Here is a 26,081-nt window from a genome sequence, read left to right on the forward strand (position 1 = left end):
CAGCAATTTGCTCTTTCAGGATTACTTTATTACATATATTTATAATATTATAAATCATAGAAATGGATGGGAGGAAATGAGCTAGAAAGAACATGTAAGTTGCGTTATTGTTCTCCCAAAGTAGCCAGCGTACTCCCTGTTGTGATACGTCTAATTGTCGAAAAACACATTATTTCTTTGTTTCATGTATATATGTAAGTGATTTTAGACAGTGCACTAGGTGGCCCTCACTAGAGCACACCCTATGGAAAGAAAACACATTCTCTTTAAACATAAGATACAATTCCTTTGAGATCCATTAATCAATTTTCCTTTCTAATTGAAAAAGTCACCACAGAAATTAGAATACGAATTTCATTATTCTAGAAAGAACCTTAAAAGTTGACATGTCTTTGAACAATTGTATCAGAAATCCTTTTTTAAGTACATTTTCATTTTCTGGCATGGCTTGAATTGAATTCTAAACTTTCTGCTGCTTGTCCTCTAAGCCCCTCTGGTGAATTTAAATAGGCTTCCCTATATATTTAGTACATTCAAGAATTCTTTGTCGCAGTGCCTACTCTGCTTTATTATTAGAAGGCTGTCTCGGAAGTCCAGCAGCCAGTTTGTTTTCTGCCATTAATAAAGAGTCTACTTTTTTTCCTCACTTCTTTGAAGAAGTTGAAAAGACTCCATGTTGGGTGGGGGTTGGGGGCAGGAAGAGAGACAGAAGTGAAGTGAACCAACTGTGGTGTAATCCCCCAACAAAAAATGTTGTCTAATGTAGAAACCTCCCCAAGGTTTACAAATGCACAGGCTGGGCTTCTAGTGTGATGTATAAGAGAGTGATAACCTAGCCACAGCCCGGTTTCCCTCTCCCCAGTAAGAATATGAAGTCTACTATGAGAAAGATGTTACACTTTTTAAATCCTACAGAACCAAATCCTTCCACTGGCTAGTGTTTCACCACTACCCAAATCTCTTCCTGAAGATGTCTGGAAACTGGAAAGATAATCACAATGCAAATCTATAATTTCTCACAATTCCCTTGTATGTCTAGGAAAATAAATAGAAGGGTTTCAAGAAAGACCTACCAATTTGGATGTACAAAAGATTGAGGTTGACTCATGGCCTAGGGAAAGCTAATTCAAAGGCAAGGAAAGATGATTCCACAGAATAGTCCCTTGGTGCTCACAAATCGTCAGACACCTACCAACAGAGAGGGAGAAACTTCTTAGAAAAAAGGAATGGTTAAATCCACCTACACAAAAGACACCAAAATGCCTTACAAGGCTAGGATGAAACCTGGAAGTTATTATTCTTATGCAGTTGACCTAACAGAGAGACAGTCCATGATTATTAACACTCTTGTTTAGGAATTAACTTTTAAGGTAACAAACTTAAAATCACATTACTTATAAGAACAATGAAAGATTTAGTTCACCATATGAGAATTTTTCACTTCTAATTTCCCTGTACAACATGCATGAAATTAGCTGATTATATAAAACTATTTAAATCTTAAATTCACTTAATATCATTACCTTTCAAGTTCCTCTTACTTTTAAACCTTCACAAGTAAAACATTACATATGAGTTAATGTTGTTGGCTAGTTAATGTACTTCATGTGATAAAACTACATTGAACAGAGAGAGATTTGGGGGAAAAAAGGAATGAAAGTTGAAGCTTGAAGCTAGCTCATTGAAAAAAATGCTGTGGATGATTTTATGAAGATGTCTCAATTTTTATACTGATTTTACTAATGTTTTTTAAAAACTGAAGATACATATACATATATATGCATATATAATATATGTGTATATATGCTTCTGTGTATTTGGCTACTGATTATCGGAAAATTAAGTATGCAGATGACAAATAATAATAACATCTAAATTTCTGCATACTACATGTGCATTTGCAGAGCTACACTAAAAAGTCTTATTTTTGAAATGTTTACAAATGCCCAGGATTTTTAAAAACTTCTCTGTGTGAGAAACTTCATTTTCCTTTTCCAAATACAGTCACTAAGAGATCAGTGGAATTTGAGTACCGAGTTAAAGGTCTAGTAAGAAATTAAACAAAAGAATCCAAGTAATCAAAACAATGCCTGCATTTGCTCCTTCCGAAATGTAGGCTGCACTGTGTGTGTAAATGGCAAGAAAATTTGGGCGTTAGCTAACCCTTTATGTACTGTTTTCTCCAAACTCATCCAAACATGACAGCTTGTAAAACCATTTACATATTTATCAGGTGAGTTTGACCAAGCCTAGGCACGTCCATTCGAAGAAGAATGTAAGGTAGTATACACCTTTTTTCATTTCATTAGTAATTAACTTATACTATAATTCCCCTGTGATACTTACACCTCTTCTAGGTATTATTAATATAGCCTAATGCTTAAGAATATCTGTATATAGTTCTCCTTCAGCTTCACTGGAACACTAAAGTGTTGCGGACTTTTATACTAAGAAAATATTGATCCCATGAACCCTGAAATGAAAAATAATAATATTTAGATATGGCAAAATTCCAGAAGTGGCTTCCTTGATGGTTCCTAAAAGATTTAAAAGACAAACAAACAAACAAACAAAAAACACCATTTTGAAAAACTGATGTGTTCCTTACAGAGATGAAAAGTTAAATGCACGAGTGTCACAATATTCACAGAGCAGTACAAAAGAGAGAGAAACAACTAATACTTCATTGGTCTTTGATCGATTTTAGCTGCTAAGTTTAAAGTGAGTGAGGATTGTAAAAAAAAGGAACTTGAAGTTCATAGTAAATTAACAAGCAAAGTGAAAAAAGAAGAAAGAACCAAGCGGGCGTTAGTGTGTTTATGTAAAACAGTGATTTGCTATTTCCAAATTAAAATGTGAAAATAAGCTGGTGTCAGAGAGGAGGTGATTCCTCATTTCCACCGCATTGAGCAAGCTCACATCGGCCGCAGACAGCTCTTAATATATGCGTCTGGCTCAGGCTGGTCTCCCAACCAGGAAGCCATCGAATTGTTAATATCACTGCTTTTTTTGTATGCAACACACATCATTTTCTCGCTCTTTGTCGTAGACCTCTCCTTTTATTTTAAGCTTAGTCTGATCTGATTTTCCAAATCATATTTTATAGCTCCAAATACTATTATTCTGTGACAGCTTAGATAGAAATGCAGAAAAAAGTGGCATCCGTCTATCCATATACAGCATAAAGTAGTTTATATAAACAAACTCACCCACTTAAATCTCTACTCACCTTTAAGGAGTAAGAGAAAAGCTTTATCAATGACAGTCTCAGAAAAGATAGTTTATATGCAGGAAGGTTACACAGGGAGGGTTCAAAGAATGCACGATGATTAGTAAAAAATAAACATCACTGCATTCTAAATTCAGCTTTGGTACCTTTCCTCTACGAAAAAGAAGTTAACATATAGTCTAATTCATAGATATAATAACACAAAAAATACTGCATTTGAAATAGATTATATCTGATATCACTATAACCAATAAACAACCATCCCTTACATTATTTTAGAACTAAATTTATGAAACATCATTTACATATTATGATTATGATAAATCAGGTGTCTGTAGCTATATACCTGTGTGTGATATTGTTTTATATACGAGGTAGTTTCTGATCTGTTGGATAAACATTGCTATTAAATATAATCAAGTTTCTTGCACTTGTAGATACACACACATATAGAGTTCTTTGTATTGAGAAACTTGGGCTTTTAGAAGTGTTTAAAGATAATGAAAATGTGGTTCAAAGAAGTAAAAGATAAACACTATCGAAAGTCTACTGTTTATACTACCTCCTTTCAGCTGGAGTTTTAAGACGAATGTTCATACACACACATACATGCACTTAAAATTTCAGAGATTCTCCATAAATAAAATAGGTGATATAAGGAATCTGAATAGGCACAATGTGGATACATGCTTAAACATATTTTACGTGGCTTGTATAGAGGAAGAACATGTTTACGATATGGCAGTATCAAATTTTTTAGGAAATATAACTCATGGGTGATTTGTAGCCTATGATAGTTCAAACTTGAGTAATTGTAACAAATCCAATGAAAAGGTGAACAAAGACTCCATACAGTATTCTAAAGTACATTCATAAATTTATTTTAACAATGCAGAAGGTACATATAATTTATAGCACCCATGTAAAGCATTAGAGTTAAAAGAATGAAATCATTTTGGTTCTTCTATTATGGGCAGTCTCTCATCTCCATTGTGTATCCTGGTATCTGCAATATTATTGTAAAATTTGTAAATAGATTTAATATATTGATTCTACTTACAAGAAATCAATATTTGATGTGGCAATGTCTAACAGTGTTCAAATATGACACATTACTTATAGTTGGAGTAGTTTATAAAACTAAAATTCTCATCAAACTCAAACTATGCAGCTCAGGGTCCGTTGACAGATGAACCAGAGCAGTCTGACTTTAGAGGTGGTGTTTACTGATTTATCTCCCATAGGTCCATGATACATACAAAGTAAAATATAAAGACTAAAAGGCACCATATTTCTGCTAATTATTGATAACTCTTACAACAAGAGAATGTCTTGTTATAATAGGACATATAAAGTATTTTGTCTGGTCAAAAGACTAAGGAAAACTCTGGTAATAAATACCAAGTATAAAATAACATTCTTCTTAAATCAGTAGTAAAATCTACTAGGGTCAGTAAAGAAGATTGTAAATGATTTATTTCTAGGCCTCGAGCATGATTATAGCTACACATTACATATTCTGAGCCACAGTTACATGGAGACATATAGGACTTATTTAAGAAGCTAATGTATATATTTCTATGCAAATGACCGAAGTTATAAATATAAGCCACTCTCTTCAGTATTAACTGAAGAGGTATATTCTCTTAGACTAGCCACCTTAAAATACATCCAAAGAAGCGTTTTAAAAACACCTGTCTTTTAACTTTGCTTCTTACACAGTTATCTTACGCTGTTTTTATAGGGTTGTTTTAATATCATACAAATGCTATTCAGTGCAACTCAGTAATCACTTTTGAGTACAGTTTCTGAAAATGGTATTTTGGGGGTGGGTCATGGTGAAAACATTGCTGATTTATAAAGAAGAGCATTGTTCTTTTCTCCTAGGCAGAATCTATGTATGTTCTTTTGTTCTGGTGGTAACTGCAGACAATCAATAAGGTCCAAAGCTGCTGGTTCCCCTCCGCCTAGGTCCCAAGAGCCTGACTTGTGATGTTCCTAAAATACCTCACAAGTTAGGGTCTCAGGGACTAGGAAAAGTCTGGTTTGATGCGGTAGAATTCTTCTTCCAGTAATAAGGCTAGCTTAGAAATCACAGTTGGGTTCAGTTAAACTTTTTCCTCTAAATACTAATTAAAATACATATGTAGAAATAGATATGATATATAAAAGTTAGGATTAGCTGGATATTCACAACGACCACTTATAGACTAATTCCAGACCTTAAAATAATGAAGACTGAGAAACAATGCAGACAATGAACAGTTAAGAGTCATTCCATCAGCTCCAAAGAAAAAGACTAAAAATGGGTTAAAATCGGTTTCCAGCAGATTTGTACAGCAACACCATAGCCTCTATTACATTAAAGAAGGATTATATGCCAGTTAATGGGACCCTAATTGAAATTTTGCTTCCCATTACCCTTCTATACAGTACAACTGTTAAGGTGGGCCAAGGACACATAACACTTTAAATCTGATTTCAATATATACACTGCTGCAGTTAAGAATAAAACAAAAACTTTTTTGCATGTCATAATTTAATACCTCCAAAGCTTGATTTTTCTCTCTGAATCTCCAAACTATTCAGACAGCAAATATTTCCATGCATACTCTGTAGCTATTTGAGCAATGCCACTCAATAAACATGTAACTTAAAATGCTGGCAACATGAGAAGAAAAAAAAAAAGATTCTATTTCTTAAATAATTGCATTATAAAGCTCAATACTTTTGAAAATACACAATCCCAATCCTGTATATTCACTGAATTTCCTCCGCTCTTTTAGCCTTGTTTGTGGTTCAAGAACAGAATTGGTACTTTAGGAATGATCCAAGGTTTAGTAGCATAGAACGCAGGGTATAACAATCAGACCAGCCATAACATAACAGTCCTGGCCACAGAAGTAGATTCTGGTTCTTCTGAAGTGGTTGATCTTAAAAGGGAAAAGAGGAGGAAAAAAAAATGGAAAGAATTAGAATGTTTTCCTGCAGAACAGGTGAATCATCCATTTCCAAGTAAGCTGCAAGGAAAGCTATGCTGAACAAAATATTTGCTAACTGGCCCCCCTCCTCCACCCTAGTACCACACCCCTTTCCAACCACCACCCCCCACCCCCTGTCCAGATCTTTACTTTGCCTTGTAAGACTTTAAATATTCTGCTCCATGATGTAATGCATCATTATATAAGATCTCTTTCTGTTTATCATTTGATTTTCCATACTGAATCCGTTATGGCTTAAAATAGTAAATAGTTAAAAAAAATAAAATAAAAAAGCAGCACTCACAAAAAGCAAAAAATAAAACAGTCCTTAGATATAAGTCCATGCTTTTCCTTAAAACTGAATATGGCTTTACAATTTTTGACCATAGCATTCAACCAATTATTAGAATGAAAAATCTCACCCCTCCATAAATATGACATTAACATAATTATACCACCCCCATCACGGAGACCCATCCTCCTTAGGGAATACATCTGATGCTCCAAAGATGGAAATCAGTCAGATTTTAGTTGCTCTCCAACGTACCTTTGCTTCTCACTGACTGACTGGCTTTTACCCTCCACGCACTCACACGCCACCCCCTCCCCTCGGCTAGACACGGATGCCCGAGCGAGCACGCGCGCGCACAGGCATACAGACACCCAGCGAGTGGCGAGGCAAAGCATCTGATGCTGACTCAGAGCGCTTCTGTGTGCAGGGGGTGGCCGCGGCTGGTATTTTCACTGCGTTCATCATTAACATTAACTCACAGTCTAGCATCCACCCTCTCCCAGACCTGCGGGACTGCAGCATTTGCATGACGCTGTCACTCTAGCCTTTGCAGGTCAGATGATGGGGGTGGCGGGGGGGGGATGGAAGCAAAGGAAAGGAAAGAAAGAAAAGGACTGGAAAGAAAAAGCCCCAAGACTCTTGTAAGAAATGCATTCGTTTCTTCCAGGGTCTCCTGATTTTTCTACCTTTCTACTTCCTCTGTGGCTAGGTCTCAGTTGTTTGACATCTTTCCGGAAGAAAATGTCTTGTGTTTCAATGAGCCAGTAGTCAGTTGGCCCTCCCCTCCCCTCACACTCAGATCCCCACCCCTTTCTCCCCCTAATCAATAAGACGGATCTCCAAATGCAGCTGTGGAAACAGGCTCTGACACAGTCTCACCCTGGATCCACTGCCTCAGAGAGCAGGCAGCCAGGCTCACATGTGTGAGAGAGAGAGAGGGAGACAAAATGCCAGCAATTCTTTAACAGTCTCAGACTTCATTCTATGCTTTCTTTTTTTTTTTTGCCCCCCCCACCCCCTCCCCCTGAAGAAAGAGCAAAAGGAGTGTTTCCACTTCTATATGGAGATCCAAACATCCCAAGGGACACACGAGTGAGATGGATCTGTATAGCTCAATCATTTCTATTTAATAATGAGCAAAACTACAATTTTAATAAAAATAATTGCTTAATATTTTTATTAGCTGTGCTCTCAGTTCACAGGAATTATAAGATCTGCCAGGATCTGAATCATCAATATGATTTAAACTGTGTTGAAATCCTAATTTGCTGGAAGGAAATCAACCAACAGGATATTAATATAGTTTTATTTTTATTTTTTGATTTAAGAACTTATAAAAATAATAGCAAATAGCTGCGTGTTGGTGAGTATGTAAAAGCTTTTGAGATTAAGACATGCTTGTGGGCGATGACTATTAAAGACTGAATATATGCTCACATAAAATATGGATTTGTGTACATACATGAAAACAATCTACTATATGCATTGTTACAAAAGGAGCTAAAATGTTTGGCTGAACACAGTCGTGTTTGTACTACAGTATTTCACAACAGAAAAGACAGTATATAGGTAGTTAGCCACTTCCTTTGTTCTTCAATTGTTCTTTTTAATGACAGAATGTGGTAAGCTGCCTACCTTTCCTTTCTACATGAGCGATATTTCTGAACTGCTTGCCAGCCAGATCTAGCCATCGGTGACTCTGCGGCATGCAAGAAATACATACAAAGGAAAGAAAAGTACGACAATTCTCAAGCCCACTGTAATGCTGTCTGGTGCTGTAGAAATTTCAGTTTACTCAGGCAGATCCCAGCATGCATTGCAGCACCGCAGCACCAACTAAGGTAGCAGTTTGGCCACAGATGAGTGGCAACAAACGTGAAGGACAACCATTTGCAGAGGTTCCAAAGAAAACATCACACAACCCATAAAGAGAAAGACGCAACTGCAGGAGGAGAGGTATCTCTCAAATCAGCTCCTACAGGCTCCTGATTTAAAAGAAAAAAGCAAAGAAGAAAAGGAAACCTTAAGCATGAAAACAAACCAAAAAAACCCCACAAATAAAAGAAGTGGGCACCCAAAGAAAACATGGAGTTAAGTACACACTCTCTCATGGGAGAGAAAGGCAGGAAAGAAAAGCTAAAGAGAGGGAGAAAGAAGAGGAAATGGAGAAATGGGAAGAGGGAGGGGAGGGATGAAAGAGGGTGAGAAAGAAACAGGAAGTAAAAGAGCACAGAACCCCCGGCAATGAAGCAACAAATAACACGAAATTAGACTTCAGAAACTCGAGACTCAGGAATCGTGCTCAAGCTTAGAACTTAATGAAAAACTACAACAGAAATTAACACATGGCCAGCGTAGCTTAAGATACTTATTTTCGGGTAACAGATGCCTGCTGACTTCTTCCTCCCTGTTCTACGTGTAGAAAACTGGTCATCTCTCGAAGTCTCTTTGCTCTTTGCTCAAACCCATCATTTTTTTTTTTTTTTTTTCTTAAGCTCTCTAGCGTCTGTCCCCTTTACGCTATTTCTTTTCTAGACAGTGCCCACAATACTCTGGAAAAATTAATGTCATGACCTTGCTAGGGCTATCAGACATAAAATGTCGACTATTTTAATAATTGAACATGCGCTTACAGCAAACTGCCTATTGATATCTTAGCTCTGTGCACTATCTGCACAAGCACCTCACTCTTGGCTCTACGAATCAGAAACAACGGATGCAAATACAACTTTCCCCCACCCCGGCCGAATCCACGACATCTCTTTTTCTTACATTCAGAGACAGACACACACATCACTCAACTTTACAGGAGGCATAAAAACATTAACGAGGGAGGTTAAAAAATCAAGGGGAAAAAATGTTTGGAGACAAATAATGAGTATAACTGAGTGGCCATGCATTTAAAATATTTATATCCAAACAGGAGTTAGCCAGTTTTGAGTGTCCAGGCTTCTGTCAAGATCACCATTAGGACCAATGGGAATGCAGACTTGATTAAATCAATATTTATTTGAAAGAAGATGTTGTAATCTATCAGTTCAATTGCCGCTGTCATAGATATGGGTTTAAGGTCTTTTCTGATTCTAATTTCTAATCATCAATACTAAGATATCCCTGAGTGAGGCTTTGACTATGGCTGAAGTGTTTATAAAGGAAAAATTTCACCCTGCTTTATATTTCATTTAAGCAATGTTAATGCAAGTATGGTCTCGCTAGAGCAATTATTTTTATATGTTATTTTCTATGTTTTCTTTCTTAAAAATATAACCAAGATAGATCTGACTGTATATCAAATGACATATTAAGCTAGAGGAAGCGATAACTATTCTGCAATACTTTAATACAACCTGTCCTCCACCTTACAGCTAAGGCAGTGAGGGATCTTTTATTTCTTATAAAGGTCATTTGAAATCAGTGTAATTATGGGAATCGTATTTAAAAACACTGGTGGGGTCTGGGGTAAGAGAGACAGAGGACAAGAAAAAGATTTACAGTTCAAACTTGGATTCAAAATTCATGGCTATGCAGAAAGTATATATATATATATATATACATATGTGTGTGTATATATATATATACATATATATATTTTACTAGCTGCATAGTATTTTCTTTGTTTTATTTAACTTATACTCTCTAAGAAGGTACATGTAGGTATTAAAGGTAAGTAAAAGTAAAAATTGATTTCCTCGGTTGCCTTAGCCATATTTCAGTGTATAATAGCACACATGGCTGGTGGTTACCATTTTGGACAAGGCAGCTATAGAACATTTCCACCCTTGCAGAAAGTTTTACTGGACAGTGCTCACTTAAACTGTCCTTGTGAAAAGTTTGTAGCATAACTAATCATTGGGTCCTGATGCTTTCATTCCAGTCTATTCTGGAAGAATCAATTTATATTGATTTATTTGAACATCAAAAAGAAGACAATTTCTTCTAACTGAAGAGCATCAAGTGCTTTAGTTTACTAATAGTTTTAACATATGCAAGATTACTTAAAGGGAGGGGTTATAAAGAAAATAACTTTAAGGTAGTTGGTAACAAAACCATCAGAAGACACATGCGAAAAAAAAACACTCCTGCTAAAGTGTCTGAATAAATCTGACAGATGCTTATTCGTCTAACTTTTCCAGAAATGAGAGCCATGTTCTTTCTCGTGTCCAACAACATATATGACATCTTTCATTTTCAATATTTCAAAATATTTTCATTTTCAATAAAGAAGGGATGTAATAGGGGTGCCTGGGTGGCTCACTCAGTTAAGCATCTGACTTGGGCTCAGGTCATGATCTCAGGGTTCTGAGATGGAGCTCAGCAGGGAGTCTGCTTGTCCCTCTCCCTCTCCCTCTGTCCCTCTTCTAACACATGCTCTGTCTCTCTTTTAAATAAATGAATAAAATCTTAAGAGAAAAAAAAGAAGGGATACAATAGTAGTGAGCAGCAAAAATCCAGGGAAAAAGGCAATCTTTAAAAATCCTACCCATATAAGGAAAGAGTAGCAGTTAAAGAGCATCAACAGCTATGGTTAGACATTTTTTAAAGAGAAAATAGTAATTAAAGGGTAAGGGAGATAAGAATCAGGTGCCAACAAACACGGTTGACTTGGTTGGGAACTTTCTATTGAATGAGACACTGGCAAAAAAAACAAAACAGGCATGTGTGTGTGTGTGTGTGTGTGTGTGTGTGTGGTATGTGTGTGTGTGTGTGTGTGTGTGTGTGTGTGTACCTTGTTAAGGTAATTTTGAGTTACCAATGAGATTCTGGAACCAATTATCTTAAAATTAAAAAAAAAAGTATAATACAGATTTGAGTTACTATTCTAGAAATTTTATGGTGAAGGAGACAGTTCTTAACCAGGGAAAAACCTGACCTACATCTTCCTCTCAAAGTTTAGTATTTGGACTAGAGGGTGATTCAGAGTTTAAATCAGACACTTTTTGACTGGGATGCAGAAGGTTTATTTGTAAACCTGGATTTTTTTTTTTTTAATCTCTCTCTTGATCAGTACAGAGCATCACAACTGGGATGGAAAAATAATCACATAGGTTTCTCTTCCTTTCAGGGATTATCCTTTAGACCCTGGTACATGAAATCTAATGTTCATTCCTCTCTCAAGGAAATGCATATGATAGTAACTCTCAATGGGAATCTCCCTCCCTTTTTCTTTCCCTCTTCCCCTCCCTACCTCTGCTTTCCCCAAGTGTGCAACCCCTCGTCAATCCAGCCTGTCATCAATATCCACCAAGGGACCCCATTCAACACCATACCAGTGAGATGAGACATGAGGAGAGCTTGTCTGAGGCAGGGTAATTAGAGCAAGAACATGAACTTGAGGGAGGTCTTGAGGGGAAATTGATAGTAACAGCCACACATCGGAACAAACAGGTCTTGAGGATGCTGGTGGAATATTCCAGGAAATCAAGAAAAAAAGAAAAGGAAAAAAAAAAAGAAAAAGCAGGGTATGATAATGAGAGGCAATTTAGAGACCATGAAAAATTATGCCATATCAAATTATATGTAAATCTGGAAGAGTATTTTCTGATAGTTAGCAGGATTATGCACACCAATAATAAAAGGACATTTATGCTTATTGATGTGCAGGTGAATGAGAAAAGAATCATTCTTGACTTTTTAAGATGGGACGTAAATAGAAAGGATTTAAATGATATCAACTGACTTCAGAATTATTGTCATATTTAGAGCTTGAATATTATGGCAAAGGGGCAATAATAATGTCTATTTTAGCTACTATGATTCTAGAAAAATACCATTTTTTTTACATTCTGTATACAACACTTTTAAACAAAGTTGGAAGTGGGAAAGAAGCTAATCTATGAGTCAGAAAACTGGCTTTAGTGTCAATTCAGTAAATAATAGTTAATGGGCTTGGTTAAGTCACTTAACTCTCAGAACTTTGGTTCCTGTCCCTTTAAAACTGGGAGGGATGACTAGGTTAATCATTAAGGCCTAATTCAGCTCTAAAGAATTGTGCAATGGAAGAGGAGTAAAATTAGAAACACGTGTTGGTCATTACTACTTACTAGTTAGATATTTATACACATGATTGTCTCATTTGGTCATCATAGTCATCATAGTATTGTTAGTAACATCTATCTCCGGAAAGATCAATGATAGCCTTTCCTATGTTCCAGTGATATCTCATGTAATAACTAAATCTCAAAAATTTCATCTCATATTATTTTCAGACTGTGCTAATATTAAAATTTCTATTAGATATTTTATGTGGTTTACCTTATTACATTTAAATTTTCACTAACTTGAAATAATATATAACATATTTTCATTTTAGAACTAAGGACATAGCAATTTTTTAAGATTTAGAAAAATGTATACTGTTATGGTACATGCACTAAGGGGAGGAAGTCATTGTTTCCTTAGATAACTCACTTGTGAAAATTAGCTATATGGATAAAAAAATTTAGAATTAATTGGTTGAATAGACCTATTTCAGCTTTAATAACGCATTCAAAATGTCAAGCTAAAATACGTCAGGTTATAAAACCTCCTTAAGTAGCTCTTTGAAATTTTAAATGAAAAAAATCAGAAAATCAGGTGAATCATAGGTTTGAAAATTTCTGTCAACTACCGAAAACTGTTAAAAGCATCTTTTTTGCCTTTTAAAAATACTCATTTTGAATGCTGCTTAATTTGGGTGGAATAAAGTTATTAATGGATAGTTATTATTCTGATTGCTCATAATCATTCTTATTCTAGATTTTTTAGTTTCCTTCAATATGAAAAAATATGCTAATTTCATAGGGGTTTTTCCCTCATAAAGAAAAAAAGATTTTATATTGTTATGTATTAATATTTTTATATTTTATCCACTGATCATGATAGGTAAGAAGGGAGCACAAATAATTAAGTAAGTTATGTTCAATAAAAGTATTCTCTCTATAGATACTTTTATTTCCTTCTTGATTTTTTTCTATTAAACATGTTTAGTTTAGAAACCTAATATCATTCAATCATATGTGTTCAAGGCTGAATTTTCACTTTGTTATCTCTATGCTCAGTGATAGAAACTGTTTCCCGATTAATACATTTTAGAAGTATAAACACTGGGAGACAGATGTAACTCTTCAAAACATATTCTTTTCATTAGAAAAGAATGCATGTAACGTAACAGTATGTACATATTTTTCTAAATCTTAAAAAATTACTACCTCCCTTAGTTCTAAAATGAAAATATTTTATATATTATCTCAAAACATATTCTGCCACTATACCGTACTCTCAAACATTATTACATAGGTTTTCCATCCAATTTCATAGGATGAAGAAGATTCTATTACATGGGAGTACAGGGGAATGCGTCTAAGCATATAAATCTCATTTAAATATATCTGAACACTAAAGGTTCAAGTGTATCCTGCACTCTCATGCTTTGTTCCCATCCTTTCCAATCAATTGTATTGATTTGTTAAGGGTTAGAGGGTATACTTTCATTGATCAAGGAAACAGCCTGACAGAGCAAACTTTCTGAGAAGTCAAGGCAGATGAATCCCACCTTTGCTTCCTTTAGGATACATTTATGGTTATTCATTCTTCATCCCCTAAATTCCGTAGTACATATCTTAGTTTAAGAAAGGAAATGGATAAAGAATCACCCATTTTCTCAGAAAAAAAAAAAAAAAAAGATACATATCTGGATCTTCCCCACCCTGAATTGCTTTTGAACTTGATGGATATTATATCACCTGATCAAGAGATTGGGATTGGCCTCCTTTTCTAGTTCACTCAAGAATCCTGTCCCTTTTCAGGATGTTCCAAAGTCTTGGGGGGGGGGGGTGCTTAAAAATGTTGAATCCACTTAGAAAATTAGTGTCTGTTTGAGAAAATAAAAATGAAAACACACCATTGTAGCCTTCTTTTCCAGGGCCGCCTACCCATTAATTTGTTTAATGCCTTGGTGGAAAGGGCCAAACTGCTCCCCATCCACAGGTCCTGATAGCTTCATCACTTCAAGAAACTCAAGGACCCTAATTACCTTGGAAAATAATTATTTAAAAACCTTCATACAGAGTTATATTTGTATATTAATTCTCTTATGAGGGTATTTTGTAAGGCCCTGTACTCAAAACCTCCAGGAGTTACTAGTATTTTGATTTTCATTGTCTTGAAAAGTTACATGCTGTTTAACACCCTTCTTACCCTGTAAATTTTACTTTGGTAACAAAGTAAATATTCATAAAAATTCAAAACCTCATAACTCAAATGGCCCAGGGGCCCATCAGGGTATTTTTTTCTTATATTATTATTTTAAAAATTTTTTTAATTTTTGCAGTCATGCTTGATTATATTTCTTTATTTAGCAATTTAATTAATATATTTTCTCTTACATGCCACAAGCCATAACTCATTTGAGAAGGTTCAAGTTTATGTTCAGACACTCTGCCATTATAAAGCTTTGAATTTAGGAGAAACATATTTCCATTCCTGTGCCTGACAAAGACATGTTTTAAAGTACACATTAAACAAAAGAGAACAGCTTTTCCATTACTAAATGCAGTGCTCAGTAAGACAGAAAACTTACTGGTTCTCTTAAATGCTAAACCTTTAAAACATTTGCTGGATGACAGCATTATAGAAAAAAAATAGTTTCTTTAGCAAAGAATTAAAGCTGAATATGCAACATTTCTTAGGAGCATTGAATAAGTCTATTTGTCCAGCTTACTTTGCAAAGACTGCGTAGAAAACAGCACCATAAACACTTTCAGTCCCCACACAAGGGCTAAACAAAGAGTCCTCTTTCTAGCCATCTAATCGGGTAATTTATTTTTTCAACCATCACATAAATCGAAACACAGCTGTAACCAATGACTTGCAGATCCAGTTCCCAGCCAGCTGGAATCAGTTCTGCTGAAACAGCAAGATTTTTACATTGTTCACTTCTGTACATCTGGAGAAATCATTGAGGTTCAAAGGTGACCAGAAAAGCTCTTTAAATAAATTCAACCGACAGTGAAGATTTGCCTAAGGATCTATAAACTCCGCATTCACTTTTGCAAGATGTTCATTTCATGAAATTAATTCTTATAAAGGCTATTTGCAACCTCCTCTGTATAGACTTTATGAGTTGCTAATTGAATTAAGCACTTAAATGCCTGTTTCTTTCAAACAACTTGCTTAGGGTTCTTCCCAACTTTTCATAGGAGTCGTAGCTATTTAAAGATGGCTACATTAAAACATTATGTTACAAGCAGAAAGGGACTATAAGGACCTGTAACAAAAGCAGATATGAGAAATGTACCCACTCATATCTCAAGTTTAATCTTGTTGAACTAATATAATCCTCTATTTAGATAAAATAAAGGAGAAACACTATCCAAAAGAAGGCAGAGCTGGAACACCTCCATCAAGCCAGGAGGCAAATCCCTCAGGAGCCAGAGTCCTGGAGAGACAAACTCTGATTAGGAATGTTCCACATGCAGTATTACAGGGAGGTGATTCTGGCACCAGAAAAGAATAACCCCCACCCCCAATAAGAAACGAAAACCAAGATCAACAGCCCCTTTTGCTTTACTCTAGAAACATAGACGTGCACACAGAGCAGAAGTTAAGAATTCCCTCCCCACCACCACCACCACGACAAAAACTGACACAGGCCATCCTTGATGTAGAAAGCTTTCCACAAAAGTTGGATCAACTCAGAGCAAACAAACCCAGAAGCAGCAATGTAGCTTGGCATTTAAATCACACACCATATATCAGTTGAAAGACATCATTTTCTTTACTAAAGCCATCACAGAGATATTCACCTTGGGGAGAATGAATGTATATGTCTGGCAAACTTCTCAATACAGGTTTTATTGTGTCAAAAAAACCATTCACAAACTAATCACATAGGTTTTATTTTTTCCTCCTTTGGTTAAGTGAATACACAGTAAACAAATTATCTTCAATAGTTAGCCATCTTATTCAAGTATGTGGCTATTTCAATCAGGACTTCCTTATGAATTATATCTCTTGTTTAAAAAAAAGTGAAAAATCAAGTAGTAACAAAGTATACTTTTAGGGTTTACTGAATGACAGGTGGTGATCACAGAGTGAGGGGCAATTCCCCATTAGATATTAAATTCCAATGCAAGTGTGTAAATTCATTCACTTGGTAAACAAACATGTGGCTGATTTTTATGTCAGTCGCTGGGTACAAAGGCTATAGAAAAATACTCTGGAGCAGACAGAAATCTGATTTAATAAATAATGAAATATTCAGTGGCATGAGGATGAACTTTAAGAATTTCAGGATCCGGGGCGCCTGGGTGGCTCAGTGGGTTAAAGCCGCTGCCTTCGGCTCAGGTCATGATCCCAGGGTCCTGGGATCGAGCCCCACATCGGGCTCTCTGCTCAGCGGGGAGCCTGCTTCCCTTCCTTTCTCTCTGCCTGCCTCTCTGCCTACTTGTGATCTGTCTGTCAAATAAATAAATAAAATCTTTAAAAAAAAAAAAGAATTTCAGGATCCTAGAAAATTGAATCTAACCAAAAGGCAGGAGGTCTGCCCTCTTGTCCGCTACTGGTATCAACTGGCTGGGGGATCTAGAGGAAGGCAGACCAATGGATCCCCTGTGAAAGAGGAATCTAATGTCCTTTCCAGCTCCATTGTCCACATTCTTTGAAATCCCAATATATGTCTGCTTCTCCTGTTGTTCTTCTTGAAAGGTAAAATCCCAGATTTTCTTTTTTAATGTCATCACTTTGGGAATGAACACCATTTTAAAAAACAACAGACAATCTGTCTTATTTTAAGAAATGAACCAACTAACCCAGAGATAACCAGAATCCACTATACCCTGTTCTTGATGAGTCGAGGGAAAGTTAACTTTATGGGAAAAATTCTTGAACGGACATGGCTTAATTTTATGAATATGTCATTAAATATTAAGCAACCAGTTAAACCTCTCATTGTCTTTAAACAGGACTAAAATTGGGCAGCTCCCATACTCTGCTCTCTACTGCAGTATTAAAGGTGCTTTATGAAGAAAGTCACAGGACTGGAGTTTCCTGTGCTATTTATAAACATTTTAGTTCTTTGGATTCACATGTGTCCCAGAATCCTGTGATCCCTAATGTCTAAATATTCATTCAAATGTGCAATATTTCTAAAACATTTGTAACATATGACATATATACCACATATCTACACATTTATACTAGTAAACATTGTTTGTAAAAATAAAAATATCCCCAAATCTTCATAATCCATGATAGAAAATCACCTGTACCAACAGCATAAAAAATTGTTATGTTCCACAGACACTTGTTCAGAACAAGACAAAGAAAATAGACTTCCCATAATAATTTCAGCTGGGAGGAAAACAGGCAGGTAGGTTCTTATTAGAAAGTAATTTGTCTTCAGTATTTCCTAACTGATAATATGTTGTAACATCTCCAGCTTAGGAGTCAATTTAATAAATAATGAATTACTCAGTCATGAGGATTACCTTTAAGAATTTCAGAGTAATAGAAATATGCTTTAAAAAGGATTTGGAATACATATTTAATATGGGATCCATGTAACATAGGCTAGGAAAACCTCATAGAAAAATGCCCTATCTGTGTCATTATGAGTCGTTAAAATCTAAAAATGCTGTCAGTCCTCACTTGTCTTCAAGAAACTAAGAATGGGTTTCTCATTAAATTTTGAGCTGGTAGACTAAAGGTCTAAAATAGGCAAAAGTTCTATGTCCATTTGTGAACTTTGCTCTTATCGTGCTAAGAGATTATTTTGTCCATTAATATTACCCTGACTCTTTTTAAGTCCTGGTAAGACATAGTATTTCATCAATATTCCAAATCCTTTGTTAAGCATGTTACATATCATCTTGTGTGATAATAATAGTTTCAATTTCTTTGGGCTAGCTCTTCAGAGATAAATTTTAAAAGTACGTATTTAAATATAATTACCATTAAACTAGCTTAAAGAATTATAGTTGTTATTTAACAAAGGCCTTTAAATCCTAATAATTGATTTTTTTAACCATCAAGGTAACTTTTATTTATATGAGTCATTTGCTTAGAAGTATACTTCATTAGTAATGGTACTCAAGTATCACTCTCTGTGGGAAAATGGTAGAATTTTACATATTTAAAGTGGTTTGAAATGTGGCAAGGTAGAAAGTACTAAAAATCCATATTCGGGGAGGGGTGAGAAATCCTGTTTTGTTACATAAAGATGGGCATGAGGAGAATGCAGGGAGGTGGGGCTGGAGAGGCACCATGTGGTGAAACAGAGAAAGAACTCATAAGACAAGATGGTTCTTCACATATATTCTAGAACCTTCTTGAATTAAATAATACTTCCAAGTTAGGATTATCCATGAAATAATTTTTCTCTTTTCTATTTGAAGAAAAATGTGTAATATTTAAACAATTTCTTCTCAATGTCTGATAAAAGAGAACCAGATCTTACACTGACTTGCAAAATCCTGACAGATTTATCTTTAAAATTTTAGCTCACCACTGCATATAATTAGGAATAAAGATTTTTGAAAGTCTACTCTGGCCTTGGAATTTTAAATTTAGATGGTTTTTCTCTGTCAAACTCTGGCAGGTCCAGTCACTTCTCTACCCAGGGTTGGATCTTGGTAATACTCATTCCACTGGAAATAACAAGAGAAAGTAATCAGGAATTAAAGATCATAAGATTATGATCAAACACTTTGCTACCTTGACTGAATTATCAAATATACTGAGTCCTTGTCACAAAGTTGGATATCATGAACCATTTTAGAATGTTTTTACACCAGGGTTTAGCCAAAATCTAGAGGTCAGGAAGGAAGAGACCATTAATTCCTATATAAATTCTTTGGGAAAGAAAAAGACTATAGGTATATATAATATATACGTATAAACATTCTTTTGAAAATAAAATACATATATATTTATATATACATGTATGTGTATACTTATGTATATATATAATTTTATATATATATAGGTATATATATATATATATGATTTTGTAGTTTAATCCCTTCACTCAGAGATTTAGTTTCTGTAAAAATGACTTATAGATTTGTGGAGATATGAAGAAGTAAAAAATCTACAAGGGGAGTTTTTGTCTTTGGAGGATTGATTAATCTATCAATGGGTGGTTACAGAACAGGCTGCTAAAAAATTATTTTTATTTATTTATTTATTTTTTAGAGAGCATGTGCAAGTTGTAGGGGAGGAATAGAGGGAGAGGGAGAAAGAGAATCTCAAACTAACTACATGCTCAGCGCAGAGCCTGATTCATGCTCAGTCTCAGGACCTGAGCCAAAATTAAGAGTTGGACACTTAACTGACTGAGCCACCCAGGTGCCCCTAAAAAAACTCCTTTTATGAGGTTAAAACTAGGAGCTCTTTCAAAATCCGCTGATATTCATGATAGGGTCAGATTTCATTTTTTTTCTTCTTTTCCCCGATCTTACCACCCTTGTATTAATCAATTTTAAGGAATAAAAATTTCTTCCTTTCCAGAGAAAGAACTGTAAAACATTAGGTTTGAAATCTTGAGTTTATTTTCTTTCAAGAGAATCTGTAAGTCTTGCAAATACACCATGCTAATAAATGCATTTAGTTGTCATTTCTTTAAGTAGTAAACACTTCCCAAAATATCGTAGGCACTGTCATAAGCAAGCCAGAGATAGAGTTCAGGATTTACATAAAGGCTATGTCCATGAGCAAGCCTAGACAGAAAGAACACTATGCCTATAAGCCTTATATCTGTGCCATAAATGAAAATGAGTTAGGGGGAAAAGTGATTTGGGGTCAAGTATCTCAATATTTTTTTGTCTTTTTTAGAAGCAATCTCATATAAATGAAAAGTTGATATGTAAAAAATTGGAAAAATCACATTCAGTTGGACCCTTCGAATAGTACACACCTGTCAAGAGGAGTTACGTGTGGTTCTTTCTAAGCTTTCACTCACTCTTGAATTTAATTTGACATATATTTTGTGAGTGTCCACTATCCATGAGTGACTAAGTTGCTAATAGCATTAATAAAATAAGGGGAGAAAGGGCACCTGTCCGCAAACACCTTAATATGTAGGGGAAGTGTCAGACACAAACAAAATGATAGGGTATGGACTTGTGAATCATGCTATTTTATACAAAGTGATATGAAAACAGAGGGGAGAGAGAGAATAAATACTGAGAGCTGCTGAGAAGGCGCCAATCAGGACCCTCCACTTGAGTGGAGTCTTGAAGGAGAAGGACTGCCAGAAGAGGCAAAGTTAGAGGGGAAAAAAAAATGATATCTAGTCTGTGGGCAGAGAAAGAGGAAAGGCTCAAAGGTGAGGAATCATGCAGTGTTTGGGTAATGGCCAGGCAAGGATGACAGAACATTGGCTTCTGCAAGGAATGGTATTGGGAAAAATGGCGGAGTAGGTGGACGGGATCACAGAGTGCGTCTTTAATGTTATGCTGAGGATTATTTAGGCAAAAAATAAACAACTAAAATCATCTTGAGGAGGTTTTTTTGTTTTTGTTTTTCAATTAGTACAATGACTCCACAACAAGAATATCAAGAATTCCCATGTATTCCAACACCGAAACCCTAGCTAGCCCTGTGCTGATATACATCATGCCATTTTATCATACCAGTGACTCCATGAAATAAGTGGTTTCCTTATTGGCAATCTCTTGACTGAGCTTCAAAGAAAGTTAAGCAGTGTGCTCAATGTCGTATCACCAGTAAATGGCTAGAATTTGATCCTGGCCTAAGTCTGTCATACCACCTCTCAAAATGAAATTGGTCCATCTGAGAAAACACTTTTGAATCTGGGTCTCACTACCCAAGAACACGGGCAGTCTATCATGTTAGGAAGATCCTACAAAGAACTTCTAAGATGGTACAGAGAATCCAGGAACCCCTTTGAATATTCTGAACATTTTGGAAGTGACAAGGATTCAAAATAGGTCCATCCAGTCCCAAAGCTCATATTCTTTCCTTCATAGCATGCTTCTCTTTGTCTAATTGATAATTAAGCAGCTGTATAAAATTTCATCTTGGGAATGTACCATAATTTGCTTAACTACTTCCTGACTGTTGAAAATCTCTAGGGGTTCCAATTTGGGTGTATTGTAAATAGTGCTGAAATCAATGCTTTTCTCCACATCTTGTGTTCTCTATCCAAATCTCCTCCTTTGTATAATATTGCAGAAGTGGGAAGGTTATGATTTAAAACAGCCGAGGAACTTTGGCATAACTGAGTAACAGGTGGCCTAGAGAGGTGTTCCATTTTTATTTGAAATTTACAATATCTCAAACAGAAACACAACATCTAATATGATTTCTTTAAAGCCTTTGCTTCTAAGTTTCATTCAGGCATTCAATGTTTTATTTGTTCATCACTTTGTTGTTCATCTATTTTTAATCTGACCACACATTATATGACTGAAAGATCAGGTAAAGATAAGAACTTTTCTTTATCTGGTAGACTTTGAGAGTAGCCACTGAATATTTCAATGTTCAAAGAACATACCAACAAATATTCTATTTTCTCTCATGTGGCAAAATCTCAAGTGACACAATAAAAGAACATTGAGCAATACACCATTATGTCTATTCCAAGGAATAAGATCGGTCAGTAGAACATCAAAGTTTGTACCAAATTTCCCACGAGGATTTTATCAAAACAAGAAATCTACCAGAATTTGGAAGGTTTTAATGGCATTCTATTTCATTCACATTTCAAATATTTTTAACCTTTTGAAAATAAGCACTTGAAATCACAGAGAAGTAAGCATAAGTGTATCATAGGACAAGTGTTTTTTGAGAGGTCTTAATTAATTTTGAAAGCACGCAGCACTTCTAATTTGAGAATTAAATATATAAAAGAAAAGCAGATAAAAAATGTGCTAAAACTTAGAAACTCTGAGTTCTAATTTTGTCTCTGCCATGTTCATTGTGCAATGACAGACAAGCTAGTTAGCACTGCAAGGTTCTGGTTTCACCATTTGAAAAAGCATTAAGCTACCACAGTGGATTGGAATGTCAGTTTTGCAACTCTCAGCCCAATGAAAACAAAAAGTGCCATATAAATGCAAAATAACATTTCCATGTAACAGATTGATATGGGGTTATTTTAGCTGCTGCATTAAAATCAAGTTTTGCTAAATGAAGAAAGAAAAAAAAATCCCAATTCATCTGTTTCTTAAACCAGGCTTTACCCACCTGGATGTGGTAAGAGTTACTGGGTTTTGAAAATGTGAAGCAGAGCAAAGAGTCAAGGAAAAAGCCTGAACTTTTTCCTTTGATTGAGGTACATCTGGTGTAGTAAGGTAAAAAGAAACAGAGCCAACTAGTGGAATTTTCAGGACTCGAGGGCACTGTTATCCTGAGATGAAAAATCAAATAACATTTCCAAACTGTAACAATGCCATCCCAATTCACATATCCCTTCCCCAAAGCTTTTACATTTACAAACCAAAGAAATATATGAAAGATATTCTAGACTCCTTAAAAAAAGATGACCTTATGATAATTTTTAAAATAACAACTTGTGAGGGCACCTGGGTGGCTCAGTCGGTTAAGCATTTGCCTTCGGCTCAGGTCATGATCCCAGGGTCCTACTCCTTGAGCTCCCTGCTCAGGGGGCTCCCTGCTCAGAAGGGGGTCTGCTTCTTCCTCTCCCTGTGCCCCTTTCCCCCACTCCATGTTCTCTCACGCTTGCTCTGCTCTTTCAAAAAAATAAACAAAAAATCTTTTATTTTTAAATTTTATATTTTAAAGATTTTATTTATTTATTTGACAGAAAGAAAGAGAGAGAGAGAGCACAAGCAGGGGAGCTGCAGAAGGAAAGGGAGAAGCGGGCTCCCTGCTGAGCAGGGAGACTGTTGTGGGACTCAATCCCAGGATCTTGGGCTCAGGCCATGAGCCTGAGACACTTAACCCACTGAGCCATCCAGGTGCCCAATAAAAAATTGTTAAAAAAATAAATAAATAAAATGACAACTTGCACACAGATCCAAAAAAACACATCTACTGCTTGTGGGAAGGAAGAAGTGGTGAGTGAACCAATCAAGGACACATAATATATAGGGGTCCTTTCACTGGTTTCTTCTACGCACCCTGCTGTTTCTGTCTGGGGTAGGAGGGGATCTGTTGGGTGAATTCTCAAATAACCCCAACCAGCTTTAAAGGACACTGACTTGTGACTGCGATAATTTATTCAAACCTCAGACATCCCACATTAAAATTATAAAGTGAGTCGTACATGCCCATGGAGCTTGGATAATTTGTATGGTTTCCTCTAGCCTTTATTCATTATTAGAAAAAAAAATCAATAAATAGAGTGGGGAAATAGAAGGCATATTTTCACTCTGACTACTCCTCATCTCCTGTTTGGGTAGGAAAGGTTTTTACCAATAGTCTAGACGACATCTCCGCACAGATCCCTGTTGACTAAAAGAATATCTGTGTATCTACACATCACATTGTTTAGAAGTAAAAGTATTTCACTAAAGGTTACTTTTTAAAGAGAAGGAAAACATGTTGGGTAGGGCATGAATTGGAAGCATACAGTACAACAACAAAAGAACAGCAGCAATAGAACAAAGTCGAGCTTGTTTAATAAAAAATGCTTATTCACTCATTCAATTCTTATAGTCAAAACTCTTTTCACAAAGAGGATATGTTGATTACAAATTACAGAAGTAGAATTTCGAAACAAAGAGGCAACATTTGACTTCCCCAGCTTTCAGCACAGCTACCTAAACTATGCCTCAATTTCTCTAGGTGCCAGGGATTTCAGAATTTTGTGTACCTCACACACGCCTGGAATTTTCTGTTCCTTGCTTCAGAACGGTTTGCCCTATCTTGAAAAACACTGAGTTGAGAATTTAAAGAAACCCTGTCAATTTTCCTTGAGATTAAGTACAAAATGTGTTAGATACTATTTTTAAAAAAATAGGAAGACAGGAAAGAAAAATCACAGAACAGCCTGTTCTTGAAGAGAAATAACAATGGTACATAATAATAATAATAATAATAATAATAATAGATGAAATTACTAAGGACTTTGAAATTTAACAACACGTGAGGTTCAAACATGTTTCTCTCACATCCTCACTCTCCCGTTTCACTGGCTTCTATCCTTTCCCACTCGGGATTTATCAGACAACCTCCCCATCACCCGCTACTCATTCACTGAGCAGATGCGTCGACACAATGTGAAAACCATGCCTTCTGGTGCACATTTGATCACTAATGCAACCACAGGACAACAGAAATCCTACTACACTTGACCAGGTGAGTATCCTTCCATTTCTACCTATATTCAGGATGCTTTTTCATGTAATTTCCATCAGCTTTTAACCAACTACGAAACGGTTCACTCACCAGGCCTAGTGAATTTTGTGATTGCCTCTTTTTCCTTTGAGGCTATTATGATGACTTCAGAAAACACTCTACTAATTTTACTCAATTGTCTTCGTTTGAAGTTTAGATGTAGTTTAGCATGTTTTGTTAACAAATGTCGATCCTATTCATTGAACTTGACCTTGTTTTCAAACAATAATATATCGCCCACTTCTCCCTCTTTCTACATGCAAAACTTATTATATGAATTCTTATTTTACATTCCTACATGTGACTGGAGCAAAGAAAATCTTTTAAGTCTTCCCCAAAGTGCAACAGTAACACAGCTCTAAGGGAAGATAACTTGAATAAGAAAGAGTATCCAGGGAATTAAATTTCATAAATGTAATAACAACGTGGAGCTTTAGGTTACTCTAACCACGTTGCTGGTAATGAAAGAAAAATTTTATACCTTGAGGCCTGGTGATCAGAGAACTTTGCTTAGTTCTAGGTTAAGAGTCTATGCCAAGGGGATCATTACCTATTAGCCTTACCTGATACTAAAAATAATTTATTTTTAGAAAAATTATTAAGAAAGCACATACTGGTTTTAAAGTTTTCATTGAAGAATGAATCTAACTCATGTATGATTAAAGTAAAATGTACAAACATATTACATGTAAGAGAATACAACAAGGCTTGTATCACAAGGCCTCTCTCCTTTGGTCAAAATAATATATGGAAAAGAAAATGCTGGCAACAATGAAAGAGGTAATATATGCATCAAGAGGAAGTCCAGCTGCCCATATTTCAAAAAGAATAACCTTCGCTATGTTGGAACAACCTGTGAATTCAACAAGGGTCTAAGACCAACCACCTGATACAGACTCGTTGACCAGACTACTGCCAAGTCCACCACTATTTTTCCTATGTGAGCCTGGACCGACTTTTGCTTCTACCACCGAATAGGCAGCTCAGAGGGGGTGGGATAATGTTTAACTGAAATAAATCGTGTAGGCAGCACTGGACAAGGCTTAAAAACTTCAGAGAACTATTTAACTGTTTGAACATCAGCATTCTAAGCAGGCCTATGAAACTGAATTTAACATAAAGAAAAATATAATTCAAGATAAAGGTATCAGAAAAGAAGACTTCATGAAATAGATTCACTAATAAAATATGACAAAAATAAACCCTTCTATGAAAGCCTGGTTATCTGGTGTTTGGGGTTTGTATACTGCTGATGTGCTGTGAATTTTGGCTGCCCTAA

General features: G+C 35.7%; 1 long non-coding RNA gene across 1 annotated transcript in view; it reads right to left on the reverse strand.

Moving 5' to 3' along the window:
• Nucleotides 1–5,779: 5,779 nt before the first annotated feature.
• Nucleotides 5,780–26,081, reverse strand: part of LOC125095448 (uncharacterized) — a 157,363-nt gene continuing 137,061 nt past the window's right edge. Inside the window, exon 4 of the long non-coding RNA XR_007125889.1 lies at nt 5,780–6,162. This is a non-coding gene — a long non-coding RNA (uncharacterized LOC125095448). The remainder of the gene's footprint in view (nt 6,163–26,081) is intronic.

This window comes from Lutra lutra, chromosome 1 (assembly GCF_902655055.1).
Source record: "Lutra lutra chromosome 1, mLutLut1.2, whole genome shotgun sequence".
Lineage (NCBI taxonomy): Eukaryota > Metazoa > Chordata > Mammalia > Carnivora > Mustelidae > Lutra > Lutra lutra.